Source organism: Trachypithecus francoisi, unplaced genomic scaffold, assembly GCF_009764315.1.
Source record: "Trachypithecus francoisi isolate TF-2019V2 unplaced genomic scaffold, Tfra_2.0 Lachesis_group2, whole genome shotgun sequence".
In the NCBI taxonomy this organism is placed as follows: Eukaryota; Metazoa; Chordata; class Mammalia; order Primates; family Cercopithecidae; genus Trachypithecus; species Trachypithecus francoisi.
This window is the reverse complement of record NW_022681465.1, coordinates 58,834,691-58,855,400: the sequence shown is the minus strand read 5'-3', so window position 1 is coordinate 58,855,400 and position 20,710 is coordinate 58,834,691.

The window sequence follows — 20,710 nt, the reverse complement described above, 5'->3', positions numbered from 1 at the left end:
TCATGATAGGGTTTGTTTCTCCCAAAGCAAGGGATATGAGAGAAAGAGCAGGTGAGCAAGAGGGCCCAAGATGGAATTTAGTCTTTTATAACCTAATCTCAAAAGTGGCATACCATCACTTTTACTATATTCTATGTGTAACACGTATCAACCCTGGTACCATGTAGAAGAAAAATACACAATTACAAATATATGGAAATGGGTATCTTTGGAGACCATCTTGAAGGCTGGATACTGCAACAACTCATGCTCTTCTAAGAGTTTACTGTTCTTTGGGAAAGGGTATAATAACCACCCCACATTGAGGAGAGCTATTCTATCCTCAATTCATACAAAGTAATAGACAACAGCAAGAGGAACCATTCTATTATTCGAAAGCTTGATGTTATGACAACATCAAGGGGAAAAATTATTTCTCCGACCTCAATTCTAGAGTCTTTAACAGTCTATTTTATCTATCCTAATGAAAATTTGTGTAAAATAGTCTCTATTGAAAGGTAGTCTAATATTACATTGAGAGGTAAAGAGAGAAATAAGACAAGCATTTTTAGATTAACTATTTAAACTTTATTGTTGTTTCATTGCATTAGAGAAGCTGAAAATTTATGAATTACAAGCTTAAAAGTTATGAATTATGCATTAGGCAAGCATAACAATGTATGTAATTGAATGGATCTAATTCCTGAATATAGTCAACCATATAATTATTTTACTATTGAAATGCATATCATTTAATTTTTTTCCAACCTAGTAGTGATTCATCAGAAAAATCACATTACTTTGAGTGGAAAAAGATATGTTTGTTTTAAATATCAACTTTTATAAGCACCATTCAATGTGGTGTTTGAAAGTGGTAAATTCTGAACTGGAATTTTTCTTAACCAATTTTCAAAGCATTTGACTTTCAAAACATTGTTTAAAAGTATGCTCTACAGTGTAACCTTTATCAACAGATAAGGTCAATTCTAAAACAAAACAAAGTAAATGCATCTCCAAAATTCGTGCCATCACAATAGCAATTTTTAAAGAAAGAAAGACAATAACCTTTTATAATTCTACTGTTTCCAAAATATATGCTTTCTTATATTGCTAAGTTGTACTGCTACACTGACTGCCACTAGGGGAATTAAAAAAAAAAAAAACAGCTATGAGCTGTTTCGAGAATTCAATATCCTGGCAACCTGCAGTTCATGACAGTTAGAGTCATGCTAATCATTTTGGAAATCATTCGGATATCGTTTTATAATACCAGTGAGAGTGGAAGTGGCAAATTATTTAGCTTTCTATTGGTTTAATTCCATAATTAAGTAATTGGACTTGGAACAAACAGTTTACTACTTCCGTTTTAATTAACATTTCACTATATAACTACAGTACTCACTAAAAATACCATCTTCTGCCTACAGAGCCGATTATGATATGCATTATTATAAGTAATAAAATGTCTTACTAATCAAACATTTATGTTGATCAGACATTTTTATGCAATGGCCATTATAAGAAAAAGAATCAGGTTACCAGTGACAAATGTTCTTAATTAGTGTTGAGCATGTCCAGATTAGTCATATTTTGTGTTCCACTTAAAATATCCTTTCCTTAGAGAAATCTAGATTACTTAAAAAGTCATTTAAATACTTCAAGACTCTATCTAGCTGGGAAATGTTATTCTTATTTGATACTCTATTATTATGACATGATTTTATTACTAATACAGCTTTAACTTGTGGGCAGATTTATTTAGCTAGCAACACAATTTTTACCAGCATAAAGAATTATAAACATTATGATTTCTGATTTGCACTTTTAATTTAGAACATCCCTCAGCTTAGATTACTTAACCAGCAAATATATCACTAAACATCTATAAAAAAGCATAGAACATTGAAATGAATCTTTTTCTTTTGAATTAATATTTGGCTCAATCTATATGTAAACATTCTATGTTAATAGAAGAATATCTCAATTTTATAAGTAAATATATTGAAATCAAATATTTGGACTATTGAAATATTTTATAATGAAACTAGTTATTCCAATATTTAGTAGAATTTTTTTGCCATTTGATAATTTATTATAGCTGCAAAAGTATTGTATGCTAGATTTAAAAATTTTAAAAAGGAAGAGAGAGATGTAAAAATTATTTCACAGCTGACAATGACAAATGAACGCTTCCTTGACTTTGTTTTCCACCAATAGGCACTAAAATATTGGACAAATCAGAAGAAATTAGCAAACAAGAAAGGTTTAAAAATCAGTGTCTTAAGTCTTCACTTTAAAAAATTAGGATAAGACATAAAAATTTAGTCTAAGAAAGTAGAAGTAAGCAAGAAATATATATGAGTGGATACAAATAAAATGTAATTCGAAATAAAGAAAATTAACCAAGACAAAAATTTATTCTTTGAAAAGTTTAACAAAACTGATAATCCTAAGGATCAGTAAATGGAGTCAGAATGGAAATTTCCAGTATTAAGAACTAAAAGGGAGATATCATAGATGCTAGAATCTTTGCAAAATAAAAAAGGAATATAATAATAAAATATGTGACACAAATTTGACATATTTTTTAAAGAGATAATTTTTTGAAAGATCTAACAAAATTGATACAAGAGGAATGCAGAAACCAATGATCCCTCTGTTTAATAATAATTTAAATTTGTAATGACAAAATAACCCACAACTTCAGCCCAGGTGGCTTCATTCATGGATTTTATCACACATTAGGGAAACATTTTAGAAAATAGCAAGGATAGAATATCCTTGATTTTTTTTTTTTTTTTTTTTTTGTGGGGTTAATACAGCCCTAATACTAATTCTGATAATTATATTAGAAGGAAGGAAGGGAAGGGAAGGGAAGGGAAAGGAAAGGAAGGGAAGGGAAGGGAAGGGAAAAAAAAAAAAGAAAGAAAGAAAGAAGAGAAAGAAAGAAGAAGAAAGAAAGAGAAAGAAAGAAAGAAAGAAAAAAAGGAAGGAAGGAAGGAAGGAAAGGAAAGGAAAGGAAAGGAAGGAAAGGAAAGGAAAGGAAAGGAAAGGAAGGAAGGAAGGAAGGAAAGAAAGGAAAGGAAAGGAAGGGAAGGGAAAAAAAAAAAAAAAAAAAGAAAGAAAGAAGAAGAAAGAAAGAAAGAAGAAAGAAAGAAACAAAGAAAATTTGGTGTGTCATAAAAATAGAAAAATCCTTGAATATTAGCAAATCATATATAGTAAAATAACAAGTTGATAAAATATCATGACCCACTATATTCTATCCAATTAATGCAAAGTCAGTTTACTGTAAAAATAATCAAGTACATGTCCACATGAACACATTTTATATTACCACAGTAGGTAGAGAAAAGTTATTTAACAAAATTCAACAATATTATTGATAAAACTGAGCAAACTAAAAACAAATATCTTAATCTGAATAAAGTTATCTATATGACACCCACAATTATTATCACACTTATTGGTCAAATATTGGGCTTTTTAGTACTAAAGTAAGAAATGAGGCAAGGATATCCACTATCACTGGTGCCATAGATTATTACTCTAGAGGTCTTACCTATTTCCATAAGGCAAGAACAAATCAGTTGACAGCGTCAGAAGGAAATACACATAACTGCCCTTTTGGCAGATCAGGTCATTATTTACACAGGAATCCCTATGGAATCTGCAAAAACTACCAGTACCCATAAGTGACATTAGCAAATTTGCAAGATACAAGGTCGATGTTTTTTTTTTTAATTACATTTCAGATACTAGAAGCAAAACTTAAAAATTAATTTCAGACAACCATGACTTTTAAAATCATTCAAAAATATAAAATCCTTAAGAATACATTAAGCAAAACACACGCAAAACTTTGCCAAAACACTTTAAGTTTTTGAAAGGAGATACTTAAGAAGACATAAATAAATGTAGAGACAGAATGAGCTAATAAATTATAATATTTTATGTTTATTGATTCAATTGTCAACAAATTGATCTATAGATTTAATACAATTACAATAAAAATGTAACATTGTAACATTCTTTTTAGAAAAATGAACAACTTTATTAAAATATTTTCATGAAAACTTAAAGGCTCTAGAATAGTTAAATAATCTTAAAAATGATGAATAAACTTTATTCCAATAATTACTCCAATGTTACAATAACCACAAAAGTGTGGTATTTGTGTAAGGAAAATCGAACAGATCAATGAAACAGAAGAGAGAAACCAGAGGTATTCTACATTTATTTTCTACAAAGATTCCAAGGAAGTTCAGTTGTGGTTAGGTGGTAGAGAAAATAAATAAAACTTGAATTCTATCAAATGCTGGACTCTAACACATTTAAAAATGAATCATATACCTCACCCTAATTGTTGAAATATGAAAATCCACAAACTTATCAAAGAATATCTTCATGATAATGAAGGATTTTTAATGAGATCACCTAAATCATCAACTATCAAGAAAATTTGCTAAATTGACTTAATTAATATTAAAATGCCTGACATCAAAAGACCAGCCATGGTCTTTTGCAAAATAAAGTACCAGCCATGAAGTCAGAGCAAATACTCACAATATATACATCCAAGCAAGGACTATTATATAAAATGTACAATCAACTCTAAGAAATCAATAAACAAATTATATGGCACACAGCATAAGTAGCTATGAAGGAAATGCACTCACAATGAAATCTAACCACAAACTTACCGACTAAGATGCTAAAATAAAAAATACCGACACAATAAGTTGGAAATGCTGAAGAACAACTAAAACTTTTTATTATTTTGTTAGGAATATAAAATAGTAGAAACACTTTAGAAAATAGTGTGGCAGGCTTTAAAAAATATATAATATTATAGATAAATCTATTCTATATTCCAGTAATTCCATTTCAAGGTACTTAGCCCAGAATTTTTAAAAAGTCAACAAAACAACCTATACAGGAATGATCCTTATAGAGTTATTCCTATAACCAAAAATGGGAAACAAATTACATGTCCAGCAAAAGAAAAAGAAAAAATGGAAATTCAAATTATACTGAGTGAAAACACCAGAAACACAATCATTTATGTTAGTTTTACTCATAATAGACAAAACTCTAAAACGTGTCAAATATTTATTAAAATCAAGTTGGTAAAATAAGTTATGATTTAAGTGTACAACAGAATACTATTCAGCAATAAAATAAAATGCATTATGGTGCATGGAATTACATTAGGTGAAAAAAGCAAGAAACAAAATAATGTACTCTCTATGACTGCAGTTTTTTGAAGATGAAGAAGACAAAAAATTACATCACGGTGTAAAAAAAAAAAAATCAGACCAAAGATTGCTAATGGTGGTGACAATCTAGTGGAAAGTGATATAAGGGAAATATCTGGGTTGAAGAAACTTTTCTATATTTTAATTAGGTTTTATTGTATTTACCTGAACTCATTGAATTTTACATTTAACATATGTGCATTTCAATGTACGGAAATTTTAATTAAAATTAAAGATTTACAAAGTTACCTGACTCTGTTTAGAAAAATACTGGAAAAGAAAATTACTAACTTAATTTTTGTCTGAAGTATATTACTTTCATCAACAAAAAAGTCAGTTGAAATTTAATACTATTTACTGCATACAATAGCATATTCAAAATTTTATAATTCAAAGACCTCTGCTAAAGTTCATAATAATTCAAATGAGTCACAACTTTAAAAGCTACACTAAATGCTTTAATTTTAAAGGCTGTATTAAGAGACAATTTCAGAGGATTTTATAAACGTGGAATTAGATTTATGATGTGACTATCATTTCAGAAAGTTGAGCATCTTTTTTATTTCAATATTACTTTTTAAAATAATTTCAGTTATTTTCATAACTTTGATAACACATTTTTTAACAAGGAAAAACAAGTGATTCATTTAAAAGGAGGAAAACTGACAGTATTCAACTCTTTTTAGAGATGATTTTATGACTTCATTTATACTACAAATCTGATATCCTTGGACCTATTAAATTTATCACTTTGTATTAGAAACCAAAGTTGTGCAGTGGTCTCTGCAAGCTTGAAAGTTAATTGGGGCATTAAATATACATTACAGTAAAAATTTAAATAAAGAACATTTTATTTTGCTTTGAAATATTGCTATTGCTTGTCTCAGAAATTTTGAAATACTGTGTTTTTAATGTATACAGCATTGTTTTATGCTTTTGTTAATAAGTTTTAACTCAATTCTTATTTAATAGCATGGCTTATTTTACAGTCATATTCATTTTTTACATCTTTTCTTGTGGATTTTTAATGTTTCATTATGTTGCCAGAAAATAATAAAAATGGCACTATAATATTGAAATTTACTGAGGCCTGATCTGTAGTCTTTTTCACATATCACTTTTCAGAAAATTACATTAGGTCTCAGGAAATTATTTTTCTTCTGTGTAAGATTTTTCCTTGTAAAATTCAAATTCAATCACTCATGCATTAAAAAACTTATTGGATTTTGAAATAGATGGGGTAAATCTCCAACTATATTTATCCTTTTACCTATATTCCCTTGTTTTATAAGTTACATGTTCTGTCAGTTGTTATAAATATTTAAGTTTCTATTGTTTAGCTTTGTGTGTACTATTATACTATTACCACAGTTTTTAGTTTCATTTAAGCATTTATATTAGCTCTCTGTGGCTTATGCTGTTTTTCATCTTACATTCAAGTTTGGCTAACAGAAAATGCTACCATTGGGATACTTATGTTTTATACTTGTCCTTTGTAGGTTTTCTTTCTTTCATTTCAGCATTTCTTTATCTTAGTTTTTAGTTACGTCTCTTACACAGAATATATTAATATTAAAATTCTATCTTAGGATCCGACCTTTATTAATAAACTTGATAAATTTTCTAATTACATTTACTGTCATACTGAGACATGTTTTTTCCAAATCAGTTATTCTCTTTTATGTAACCTTTTTTCTCCTTTCTTTTCTTCAATTGTTAAAAACATTAGTCTTTTTCTGCTTGCTTTGTATTACATATGATAAATGGCTATATACATTCATTTTTCTCCTAATTAATTCTCTACAGTACTTGTTTATATTGTAAAATTTCTGCAAACTATCTTGCAAATCAATTAGATGTATCAGTGATTTTAACATTTTTATTGTAAAATTATTTGTCATTGAATATTTCCTTATTAATATTCAAGTTATTCCATAATCGTAGCCTAATATTCTAGCACATAATTCACACAAAATTGTTTTTAACTAAAATTTTATTAAACATAAATATGCTTAGATTTATTCACTAGAACAATAAATACATAATTTTAAAATGAACATTTTTAAAATCAAATAATAGGAAAAAAATCACAGTAGGTATTACCAGAGAGTGTTATCATTTATATTGGTAAGGGTTCTCCAGAGAGACAGAACACATAAAAGATAGATGGATGGATGGATAGATGGATAGATAGATGATAGATAGATAGATAGATAGATAGATAGATAGATAGATAGACAGTAAAAGGTAGATGAAAGGGAATTTATTAGAGTAAGTGGCTCATGCAATAGTGGAGGCTGAGAAGTAGCTTCATGGGCTATTTGCAAGCTAGAGAACCAGGGAAGGCTTTTGCACATCTCAGTCCAATTGTAAAGGCCTCAGAACCAGCAAAACCGATGGTGTAACTCACAATCTGAGTCCAAAGGTCCAGAAACCTTGGGGTGTGTGTGTGTGTGGTGGGTGGAGGTTGAGAGGGCAGAAGGTGTTAAGAGGGAAGGTTGCTGGTTCAGGTTCCAGAGTCCATAAAATCTTGAGTTCTGGCGTCTAAGGGCAGAAAAAGAAGAGTGGCCCAGCTCCAGGAGTGGGAGAACAAATTCCCCTTTTCTCTCCCTTTTTTATTCTGTCAGGCTCCCATCAAATTGAATGGTGCCTGCCCACATGGAAGGAAGCTGTTTCTCACTCAGTCTACCAACTCGCACCAATTGCCTCCAAAAACACCCTCACAGGCACACTCAGAAATGATGCTTTGCCAGCTCCCTAGGTATCCCGTAATCTGGTCAAACTGATATCCAAAATTAACTATTAGATTATTCTATGTTTATGAAATAAATGACTAATTCTGCACTGGATAAGTACCAGTTTTAAGTGCAATATCTTCACAATTTTTGTTTTTCTTGAAATGGTTACCCAACATTTTGTAAAACAGAATGTTATGTAAAACTTTGAGAAGTTGTTGGATCTTATAGATATCCTTGCATAATTGATATTGGAAGGCTTTCCCACATTATACTAGAACAGGATAGGATTAAGCAAATGATCCATTAATAGCATGCTTAACCCTGAGACTTTGTGACTATGCCTAATGCTCTGCCTAGGCCTCCCATTAAAAATGAAAGCAGCCATCTATGTTATCTCATAAGAATAAAAGTAACTGTGAAGACCTAATGAAAACCGAAGTAGAAAAAATAGTACTTAACTATGAATTACACTAAACATTGACAGTGATTAATTTGGAACAGCAAATTAAGTTTTTTCCAATATATAAAATTTTCACATCATATAATGTATATCCTAAGAAGTCCTCAAATTTTTGTTGGTACATCATAAACATGCTCTTTCTATGGTGGTGTTATATTAATAGGTGTGGATATATTCCTTAAATACTAAATGGATAAGGTAAAATTTTATTTTTCTTTTTAAAGCATAAAAATAGAAATCTTCAAACTGGGTCAGAGAGAAGTAAGGTAGATACCCAATTTTCGTGTGTTGTTATCTTATTTTAATTTGATACCATATTACTAGCCATGAATCCACTTAATCATATTTCAATCTAAAAACTTTTTTTTTTCCTAGATTTGGTTTGTAAAGATGGGCAAAATGTTAACAAAACTGTATTTGCTAATTCACTAATTCATATCTTGAGTTTAAAATTTATAACTTTTTTTCTCAATTGTACATTCATGTTGATTTCTAAAGTTTCATTTCTGTTTTTTAGTAGTGTGGTGGGAGTGTTGCTTACAAATTTTTGTTACATTCAAATTAAATTCCTAGACACAATTTCTAGGAGTGAATTCATTTTGGCATTAAGAATGAATACAACCTTATGAATTTGAATACTGTTCTAAAATGATTGGTCATTACTTAAATTCAAATTTTATTTTTTATATTCTTGTTCTTTTTTTGCATGTAAGGGATACAAAACCCAAAATTAATTATTGAATTAATTTACTACTCATTTGTTTTTTTTCTAATCTTAATGTTATTGAATACATATACTTTTTCTTTGCATCCTTAAATGCTCTGAAATTTTTTTGCTTATGTACATTTTTAAAACTTTGAATCAGACATATGCAGACTGGATGTTTGAATCTCATAGAAATGGTTTTATGCTCTTCCTAAAGAGCTCATTAACATTGACAAGTTTACAAGTTACTCAATAGTTTTCATTTGTTTATTCATTTGACTCTAAAGCTGTTTGTTTCCTTACTCATTTGTTTAATTCTCTAGGCCCTCGTTTCTTCGTTGTGCCTTTTCATTTGTTCATCATTGGCACTTTTTTCATTTAGCAAACCACAACATGCATAAAAAAGTATAGTTGTTCACAGAACATCTAATGTCAGAGCGATTCATTATGTTGACGTTTTATAGTCTTTCCAATTATACTTTATTCGCTGGTTGTCCTCAAGTATCCTATTTATCTTTGTAAGTACTTTCCTTAACTTTATAGAAGCTTTTCGTTGGGAATCCATTTTTAGGCTTTATTAAAATCAGGCATGTATAATACTTCTTATTTTCAAAGTGTTTAGTGTTTTTTTTTTCTTGCTTATTGCTCATAACATTTAGCAAAACTGAGAAATGGAAAATAGTTTTGTTTAATATCTCATTGCAAATAAGCTTCAGTATTTTAGTTTAAAAATACCTATTTAGGCAAAAATGTTTCTTTCTTGAGGTAAGGTTTTAAAATGTCATACATTTATTCTCTCACTGTCATGATTTTCTTCCTCCCCCATGTAATTTTTTTTCCATAAAGATGGGAGTAATATTTATGTTACCAGTTAGAGCAGACTGATTCTTGTTCAGTTCTATGGAAGGGCTCAATAAATAGTGCTGTCTTCCTTGTTGAGAAAATAGAACAAAGGAGTAAGAAATAAAGTATATTTCACATGAATCACCAATTATTTCTAACATGGTGTTTATGACTTTTCTATCTGGGCAAGTTCATTTTATAATATTCTCCCCCAGAATGGAGCACTCCACACAGCAAAGAATGATTAGTGAATGATTAGTGCTTAGTGAATGAGTAATGGGAAAATGCTTTCTCTCACATCATAATTATCCCAATTTCTTTCTCCCTATATCAAAAGGAGTGGGGAAAGGAGCTGAGTGTGGTATTCTCAAAGATGTCAATCACTGTCACTCCTACTCTCTCTATTTGGAGTGAATACGTTGTCTGAGAGAGGAGAGTTGTGTGTTTAGAAAACAGCACTCCTCCTTATGAAACGGGGAGAAGAGAAAAGATGTTCATCAATTAGCATTCCCTGACTCCTAATTCACTTAGATCCCTGAGCTTCTGAATTAACCTTATCATTGAATAGGCCTGTGGTTAACCTGCTTAGGAATAGAGTTTACCTGTAGCAGGGTAGATCTGGATCAAATTTTGTGAGAACCTTTCTTCTATACTCAGCCACTGTACTTCTGTACACCTTTGTGGGACAATGTGGAAAAGCATAGGTATCTGTACCTAAAAGTCTGTGAATTCTGCAAGAACAGTACGGTGATCAAAGTAATTCCAAACCACTGTCTTTCCAAAGCTGAAAATTCACTTGCTATTCATTTTTCTTTCCAGACAACCTCCAACCATATTTTCCAAGAAGGCACAGCAGAGGTTCTACAATAGTAAAAATAGCATAATACTCTAAAAACCGTATGATTCAATGAGTAAGAAACAGCTAATCCAAATGATGAAAATGCCAGTAAGTTGATATGCTTTATTTGAGTATATATCCCACCCTAATATCACATGCCATGAAGAAATTAAATTCTAAAAGTTAAATCTTTTTAAAAGTTAAATCTGAAAGCAAATAAAAGTCCAAAATTAATTTCTTTTGCACATTTGAGAGACCGTTCCAAAGAAGCAAAAATCCACGATCCATCTTTCCCACCTTCATGTTTTGCTGGATTTCAGGTCTGGGAGTTCTCCAATACATGGATAGAATTTGGCTTCTTCAACATCAGTGCATGGGGCTTTCACAGAATTATGAATATTTCCTTCAGGGTCTCAGAATGTATTTTATTTCTATGTCAGTCTCTGATGTACCTCACTTTTAATGCACCAAAAAAAATGTGGTCACAAAATGAGTATTACCACCCGTCACACCTAGCAAACCACTGAAAATGTAGTACCTAATCCAATTATCACAGTCATAATTATGTTGCCAGAAGGTAGCACTTCATATTGCCTTAGGCTTCAGCATAAAATAACCTGAATCTGAGGGGATGAGGGAAAAACAAGGAAATCTTGGTTTTGGTTTATGAAGTTAGCAGTCTATGGAAACACATTGTCCTATGTCCACGTTCTGTGGATTTTAAATTCAATTGGGAGAAATTCCTAGGACAAAATTAACATTTGTATGACACACACATATACACTACCTCTGGAAATAATTTCACCTATCCTTAATAATTGCCATTCCTCTTTCAGCCCTATTTTTAACATGTCAGTGCTGAACTGGTTGTGAATTCTCTAAAGTGACATATCCTTCTATTTTTGAGTAGGATTTAGTCCCATGCAGCAACCGAATTCTTTAGGACTGAGAAACCTCTCTCCTAGGAAAAGCTCCTCTGCCATTTGTAGCTAACCATTCAAGAATTACCTTCAGACCATGGGAGATGACATTTCAGCACATGTCAAAACCACCAGAGGATTCAAGGTCAGTCAGTGCCTTTATTTTCCTGCATGGAGAGTCCCTGAATGAGGAACACAGCTCATGACCAGATCTTCTTAGCTAGCCTGACACTAAGATTAACACTGGAACTTCAGCAGAGCAGCATACATGATTACATGCAGAACTCTGCTGACTTGCACTTGAAAAGCAGTTAATATTTTTCAGCCTCCTGACCCCACTTCTATTGCACATAAGGCTCTCTTTCCTTTAGAATTACAAGCCTATGACATGCATGCTTGAGAAAAGCTATGCTTTCTTACTGAGCTGCAGCAGCCTACATTTTGAAACTGGTCACACCTACAAAACAAAACAAAACAAAATGAAACAAAAAGCAGCAAATTCTCCAGATCCATGACTTTGCTTGAACATATCTATTATGAACCAGAAATGGGTGAGGCCACCAATATGGACCCTGAGATCTACTTCCTTCCATAAATTGGCCTCACAATTACAATCTCAAAGCCTTGCTACTGTCAGTTGAGGTCACTTATGTTCTTGTGTTGCTGCTTATGTGCTCTCCTGTGGCCTTTGCAGAGGTCCAGACTGCCTATGTCTCGTCTTAGATCTTTACCCTCTTGCTATACTTTGAATGTATTTTTCTAAAATTCATATTGAAGTCTAATTCCTGTTGTGGTGGTATTAAGAGTTGATGCTTTTGGGAAGTGATTAAGTCAGAAAGGCAGAGCTCCCATGAGTGGGATTATTGCCTTTATAAAAGAACTTGAAAGAAGCTATCCTGTTTTTTCTACCATGTGAGAAGACAATACGAAAAGGCAGGCCATCTCTGAAGCAGAGCAGCCCATACTAGACACCAAATCTACCAACGCCTTGATCTTGGACTTCTCAGCCCCCAGAACTGTGAACAATAAATTTCTGTTGTTTATAAGTTACCAGTTTAAGGTATTGTGTTATAGCAGTCCAAATGGACTAAGATATTTCTGAAGAAAGAGTTATTATTTTACGGACAGAGTCACCATTAGTTGTGGCCCTTCAAAGTCAAAATACCCTATGCCTGGCTTAAAGCCTCATTCACAGTCCACAGACATAAAAAAACTAAACCCAGATTCATCAGATTGTACACTTAAAAAAGTATTTTTTATGTAAATAACATCTTAATATTTTAAATGATGTAGCAAAGCAAACAAGGAGAAATGTATAGGAACAGAAAGCAGATCAATGGTTTCTAGAGACTGAAAGCTGGAGAAAATAATTAACTATAAAGGGACATGAGAGGACTATTTAGGGTGATGGAAATATTATACATCTTGATTAAATTTGCATCTAGGAAATTGCAAGAATTTTAAAGGGTTCAAGAAACTCTCGATTTAAAAATGAATTTTACTGTGTATAAGTTATACATCAATAAAACTGATTTTAAAATAATTTCTTAAAAGCTGAACCACCACAAGTGTTTGCTAACTCCAAGATCAAAAGAATTTCTGGATCCACTAAAGTCTAGGCCCCGACAATACACAACTTGGAACAATGGAAACCCCTCCATGTCAATTTTTGTCCTCCAAAACTCCATTCAATTGTTTTGTTTATCAATTTCCCCAGAATTTGTACAAAAGGTGAGCGTAAAAGGATCTGAATAAATAGAACCTCCATTTCCTATACTAAGTTTAAATAATTTAACAAATAGTGCAAAGGAGTGGCTGCTGAACACTTTTATTAATATGAACTAATAAGAGGATTTAATTTAGAGAACATGGCTTTGAATTAGCCGGCAAGAAAATTTCATTACTAACACTAAAACCCAGACTAAGACAGACTTTTTTGGTAGTATGTGTGGTTTGAAATTTTTGTGAAAAACTGTGTTTTACACTTCCGTTCATTTCCTTTAACCATCAGTACAATTGTCTTCAAAGGTGAGCCTTTTTCTTTTTTCTCATTTTTTGCTAGACTCCTTACCTTCCTTGAGCTTCTTTCAAATTCTCTGCAACTTTTTCTACTATGTTAGGCTCAGTAAGGTGTTTTTATTCCCACTCACTTCAAGAATCCCTTTCCATTGATTGTGCCTTTTTGAACCCCAGTGCTTTATCTTATGACCTGATTTGCTGGACATATGCCTAGAAGTTAGATCCTGCTTGGAGAAGTGTGACACCCTCTTTAAATCAGCTGTCTCAAACATAAACTCAAGCATGCAGTATCACTCTGCCTTTCACAACAGCACTTCATTTCTGTTTTAGAGGTCACAAGCAGGTAGAAGTTCCAACTGAAATACTTCTTAACATATTCATACAACTTATCATGTGCTTATCTACCTATGTCATTTCATGCAATGTACACTTACACTGATACCTTTTTTTTCAGTTAGGGTTCCATTAGATAAACACAGTCACTAGCCAATAGACACATGCATATCTGGATTTTCTACAGGGATTTGAGGTTCACAGTTGTGGGAATTCTTTATGCTGGATAAGTAGTCACTCTATGACTGGTGTCTTTGTCTCTGATTCTGCCGCATGAAGTTGACCAAGAGGGTTTTAACGTCTTCCTCAGCTTGACTAATCTTTAGACAGGTTTCTTACTGACTCTAGGCCCCAAACTTTTTTCCTCCCTTTATTGAGGTATAATTGACAAATACAAATTAAGTATATTTAAGAAGTACTAAATGTTTGGATATAGGAAACATTGTGAGATAATTATCATAATCAATTAATACATCCATCACCTCAATTACCATTTCCTTTTTATTTATTCATAGTAAGAATAACCTGCCCCTCCTTATCTGAACATTTACTTTAGAAAAATTGTAGTCCGGAATGCTTTCTCTGACTCTTAAAGTGTAATTTTTTTTTTTTTTTTTTTTTTTTTTGTTTTTGAGACAGAGTCTCCCTCTGTCACCCAGGCTGGAGTGCAATGGTGCGATCTCAGCTCACTGCAACCTCCACCTCCCGGGTTCAAGCAATTCTCCTGCCTCGGCCTCCCAGATAGCTAGGATTGCAGGCTCCCGCCACCACACCAGGCTAATTTTTGTATTTTTAGTAGAGACACGGTTTCACCATGTTGGCCAGGCTGGTCTCAAACTCATGACCTCAGGTGATCCACCCACCTTCGCCTCCCAAAGTGCTAGGATTACAGTCATGAGCCACCATGCCTAGCCAAAGTGTAAATTTTTAAAGAGTCTCTTTCTAGGCTTACTTGTCTTTCATAGGAATCCCTGAATCATCTCTTTGAAAGTTAATTATCAAGGAAAGCAGTGCCCCTGTCACCCAGGTTCTGTGGGAGGATGGAAACCTACCTTTGCTCAGTGCCTTGTCCCACATTGTAATATTATCTCCTGTACTGAAAAGAGAAGAAAGTTTACTTTTCCATTGCATAAAGCCTCTTAACAAGCACAGATGGCCTACAGTCTCCTCTTTCCTCCAGCTGTTGCCTTGAATGAAGTCTTCCTTTCATGTTTAATTGTCCAGTGTAATTTTTGCTTTGACAGAGTCCACAGGACAGGCTGTTAGTAAGCAGAGATAAGATGTGAAGTGGGAGACAACAAAGTGAAGCTGGGAGCAATCAGCATGAGCCAGAACCCACAAGGATGGACTCTTGCCTATACCTGGGTGGTGTGGATGTCCTGGAAAAAACAGGTCCTTCACAGCAAAGGAAAATACATACCCTCCCAAGAGATTACAGAAATTGTTTTGCGTGGTTGGCTAACCTGAAAGAGGCAAAGAAAGGAATTCTATTAAATATAGTGTAAACCAAAAATAAAACTCTAAGACTCCAACTAATTGAACGAACCCCCCCTCCCCACCCCCAGGCCAAGAGCATTCCAAACTAAACCTGAAACACTAGTTCAGGCCATGATGGGAAGTGGAAGTTGAACATGTCTCATCAAACTGTCCTTCCTTTGGAATTCAGGCAAATAAGACAGGCATTAACGTTAAAACAGAGATCCTAAGACTGACCAAACTGACTCTTGGGGCAACAGGTTGGTGCCAAAGTAATTTCGGTTTTTGCCATTGAAAGTGATTGCAAAAACCGCAATTACTTTTGCACTAACCTAATAACCATAAAATATGTCACAAAATGACAGACAGCATGCTCTGAAAGAAATTGAACTATTTTATCCTGAAACTAACTTCTTTGATGTATTTTTAAATGCCCCTGCAATGCTGTCTCTTGTGGTGGAAATCTACATTCTGTAGAGAATCTCCTTCTATTTTCAGGTCTTTTTCTGAATCAGGTGAGGCGAACCAAGAGTCTTGCACCTTTTTAAGTCTGATAAGAAACATTTACCATCTATTCTCTCTGAAGTTTGCTACCGGGAAGCTTCATCTGCATAACAAGAGCCCTGATCTCCACAACTTTTTAATCTTAAACCAGACATTTATTTCTATTGATTCCAGGTCTTGAGATAATAACTTGGCTCTTTCAACAATTGCCAATGAGAAAATCCTTGAATTCACCTATTACCTGGAAGCCCCTCCCACCAATCCCCCACTTCCTGGACCAAACCATTGTACAGCTTACATGTATTGATTGATGTCTGTTTTTAACTTCTGTTCTCCTAAAATGCATAAAATCAAGCTATAACCCAACCAACTTGGATACATGTTCTCAGGACCTCCTGAGGCTGGGTCACTGGCATGTCATTAAAAAATAAATGTCTATAATGATTGAGACTTGTCTCAGATATGTTTGGGTTTGCAATAGTTTCCCAGATGACATGCTGCAAAGCTACCAGACCTTATCCTTTGCTCTTTATCAGAAATAAAAACAACCATTCTTCAAGCCTCATTTCTAATGCAACAATTCCTATTATCAGTTTTTCTCTGGTCCCCAACAGCAATTTTTAATTGCTATGCAAGATTATTTATTAGAATATAATTGACTATACTTTTCTTTGTCCTCCCTTAATACTTCCTTTGCACATTAAGATAGCTTATCAAAATATATTCCAGAAAATTTTATAAACAACTGTATTTGTCAAATAAACAGAGAATTTTCTGCTGACTTTTGTATACTTATTACAAAAAATGGGCTTAAAAGAGACAAAAAAATAGCTAAATTTTGTTGGATAATATAAATAAAAACATATATGTATAAAGTGAATTAACAGCAAGGTTATTAATTACTCTTATATTCCAACTTATTTCTACTGGGACTATTTTTTAATAAGTGTCTTATATATATTTTAGAACAGAAATTCAACCCCAAAACTAATATGTTCCCTGTGTCCTAGGTCAGCACCTCTCCTGCCTCTATCAAGCTGATACAATAGCAATTATACATTTCTTCTTTCTTTCTTTTTTTTTTTTTTTTGAGATGGAGTCTTGCACTGTTGCCCAGGCTAGAGTCCAGTGGCATGATCTTGGCTTACTGTAATCTCCACCTCCCGCACTCAAGCTATTCTCCTGCCTCAGCCTTCCAAGTAGCTGGGGTTACAGGCACCCGCCACCACATCCAGCTTTTTTTTTTTGTATTTTTAGTAGAGACGGGGTTTCACTGTATTGGCTAGGCTGGTCTCAAACTCCTGACCTCGTGATCAGCCCACCTCGGCCTCCCGGGGTGATGGGATTACAGGTGTGAGCCACCGCACCTGGCAGCAATTACACATTTCCAAGCTGCATTTGCTTTTTTCTACACTAAATCCCCATTCTAGACTGTTTCAAGTTCCTTTCATCTTAAAGTTTCAGTGATATTAGATGAAGATGTTCTGGAGATCTTCTCTACAGCATAGTGTCTACAGTGAGCAACACTGAATTGTGCATTCCAAAATGTATTAGAAGATAAGTCTCACTTTAAGTAGTCTTACCACACATTAAAAACAAACAAACAAAAACAAAACAGTGAGACACAGGAAAGTTTTTGAGGTATTGGATAGGTCTATTACCTTGATTGTGATAATGGTATAATCAGTATTTGCATATGTCCAAATTCATCAAATTGTGCACATTAAATATATGTGGCGATTCATTCTTTCAGAGAAGGTACATAAGTGGTAAACTCTTTGGATTTTAATACCTAGAAACACTTTTATTTCATGATTGATTTGCTCCTTATAGCTTAATTGAGTATAAGATTTCAGGTGAATAATTTTTCACCTTCAGGAAGATGTAATTCCATTACCTACTGACGTCATTTGCTTATACTGATGACTTTTCTACCAGTATAATATTCATACATTGTTAGATTATTTATCACATATGGCTGCAAAATCTTAAGATGTCTGACATCCTGCAGTGTTACTTTAAACTTTCTATGTATACAAGATGGTAAGTTTGACTATGTCAACCCAGATAAGCAGGAACTACATTTCCCAGAACCCCCTTACCTTTGTCGTACCAGGTTAGGTTACAAGATAAATTTCCATGGGATTTGGAAGGCAGTAAGGAAAGAATTTTTTCTTTTCTTTTTTCTTTTTCCTTTAATATTTTTTGTATTAAAGTCATGTTAGGGCATCAGGCTCTGTGTAGTTACATATCTGCCAGTTCACCTGTTTGGCCTGAGCAGCACCCAGGCCCTGAGTAGCTCCTGAATCTCCCCATGGTTTGTGTCAAATGCTCATGTATGTGAAGTTCCACGGGAAAGAATGCCAGCCTTTCCTATGGTCAGCTGCATCATTATGGTTGGAGATAGTAAAAGGCAGTTACAGAATATGGCTTATCTTCATAGGATATAGTTTATCCAGCTTTTTTCTTGCTTTTTAACAATAGAGTTCCAGATTCTTTTCTTGACACCTGTTCTAGCTGGTCTATAGCAAAGGCTCAAACTATATGCAAAAGCATGAATTGCATAGGTTTCTTTACTAGCTTCCATGTTATATATATTCTAATGCCTATAATAGATCTCTTAATCTGTATCACTCAATGAGAGTCTCATTGTTTGATAGATTTCTTGTTTTTTTATTTATGCATTCAGTAATTCATTCATTTACAATATTTTGTATTTGATGCCTTCTTCAGTTGTGATGTGTCAAATATTTATTCAGTTCTAAAATATTTTTCAGTCATCATTTCATAAAACACTGCTTTCAAATATTCCATGTATTTATAGATTATCTCAACTTCTTATGATGTGACTTTGTCATTTCTTCTCCATGCCTGTTACTACTAGTTTCTTCAAATATTTATCTTTGTTGCTTTGGACAGCATTATGATATAATTTCTCAAAACCATCTTTTGATAAATTAATTCACCTCCTACTGTTTTCAAATTAGATTTCATCTCATACATCTAGAGTATTTTTCTTTATCTTTATTTTTCATTCCTGATTATTTAGTTGTTTTCCTTCTTTTAAAATTGATTTTGTCATATCTTTTCTTCCTTTTGGTTCGTAATCCTTAATTGTTCTCAGTATTCACAGTGTATCGTTTATGAGTTTGAAGGTTTTCAATGGACTTATTTAAAAGTCTTTTAGAATGCTTTATGTTTATTTCATTAAGACGTAATAATTTGTATTCTTTTAAGTGGTCTTTTAACACGCATTGTTTTAAAATGTGTTGAAATTTTCCATTCTATTCATCTTCATTAGAATTTTTATTTATTTGTTTTTAATCTCTGCCTTTATATTCATTCTGACTGTCTGGTGTTTTTCTATCCAAGACTATGAAATAACAAGGTGGCATTATATTTTTGGCTCTGCCTTTTTATCCCAGAAAATTATTAAGATATTTGCCTTTTTAACTCTTAGGCACTGAATAAGACAACACTCTAGCCCACTTCTTTGCAATGAGTTTCTGCCCATTTTCTCTCATCTACCTAGTTGTGAACATTTACTCATCCATAGCTATAGGCAGTAGTCAGAGGATATATTTTTTTGAGCTGCATTCTAGGGTGCATTGTCCTATTCTTTTTTTTTTTTTTTTTGGAGACTAAGTTTTGCTCTTGTCACCCAGACTGGAATGCAATGGTCCGATCTCAGCTCACTGCGACTCCCTTCTCAGGAGTTCAAACGATTCTCCTGCCTCAACCTCCCAAGTAGCTGGGATTACAGGCATCCACCACCATGCCCAGCTAATTTTTGTATTTTTAGTAGAGACGAGGTTTCACCATGTTGGCCAGGCTGATCTCAAACTCGCGACTTCAGGTGATCCATCCACCTCAGCCTCCCAAAGTGCTGTGATGAGATTACAGGCATGAGCCACCGCACCTGCCCACATTGTGCTCTTCTTTGATATCAAGCCATTCATCTGCTTGTAGTCCAAAGGCTCACTTATGGCAGTTTCCTTACAACCTGCAGAAGCTAAAACTTTGACTGCCTTTGCTTAGACAGTCTCTCTTCAGATTGTTTTGTTATTGTTTCAGGACTATATTAGTATATGATTTTAATTTAAGAAAGTCTATTTAAATGTATTTGCTAATATTTTATTTATTACAGGTTCATATTTGGTGCAGAGATGGAGGAACTTCAATCATGAAGTTACAATACCATTATGAATAGATTAAAAGTCACACAGAACCTCTATAACAGGGTTGAAAAGTTTTTACATAAAAGGTCAGATTAGTAAAGGTTTCGGCTTTACAGGTCATATACGTGCTATGTCATTTATTCTTCTTTATACCCCAAAATGGCATAAAAAGTAAAAAGCATTCTTGGCTTACAGACTATACAACAGGTAAGAGGAAAATTTTTGTGCTATTAAATGGTTAAATGCAGGACTGGTTGGGTTGAGATGATGTGTTCAAATAGAAAACCAGTATATGTTTTAATTTTTAACTGAAAAGACCAAGGTTATGATATGTGTCATCCTAGTTGTTCTCATTTATGTACCTTCATTTCATTTTTTACTTAATGATAATTTATAGACAAGTCAATCTTTTTTTTCAGGAAATATTAGAGACCAAACTGGGTGTCAAAGTAATTGGA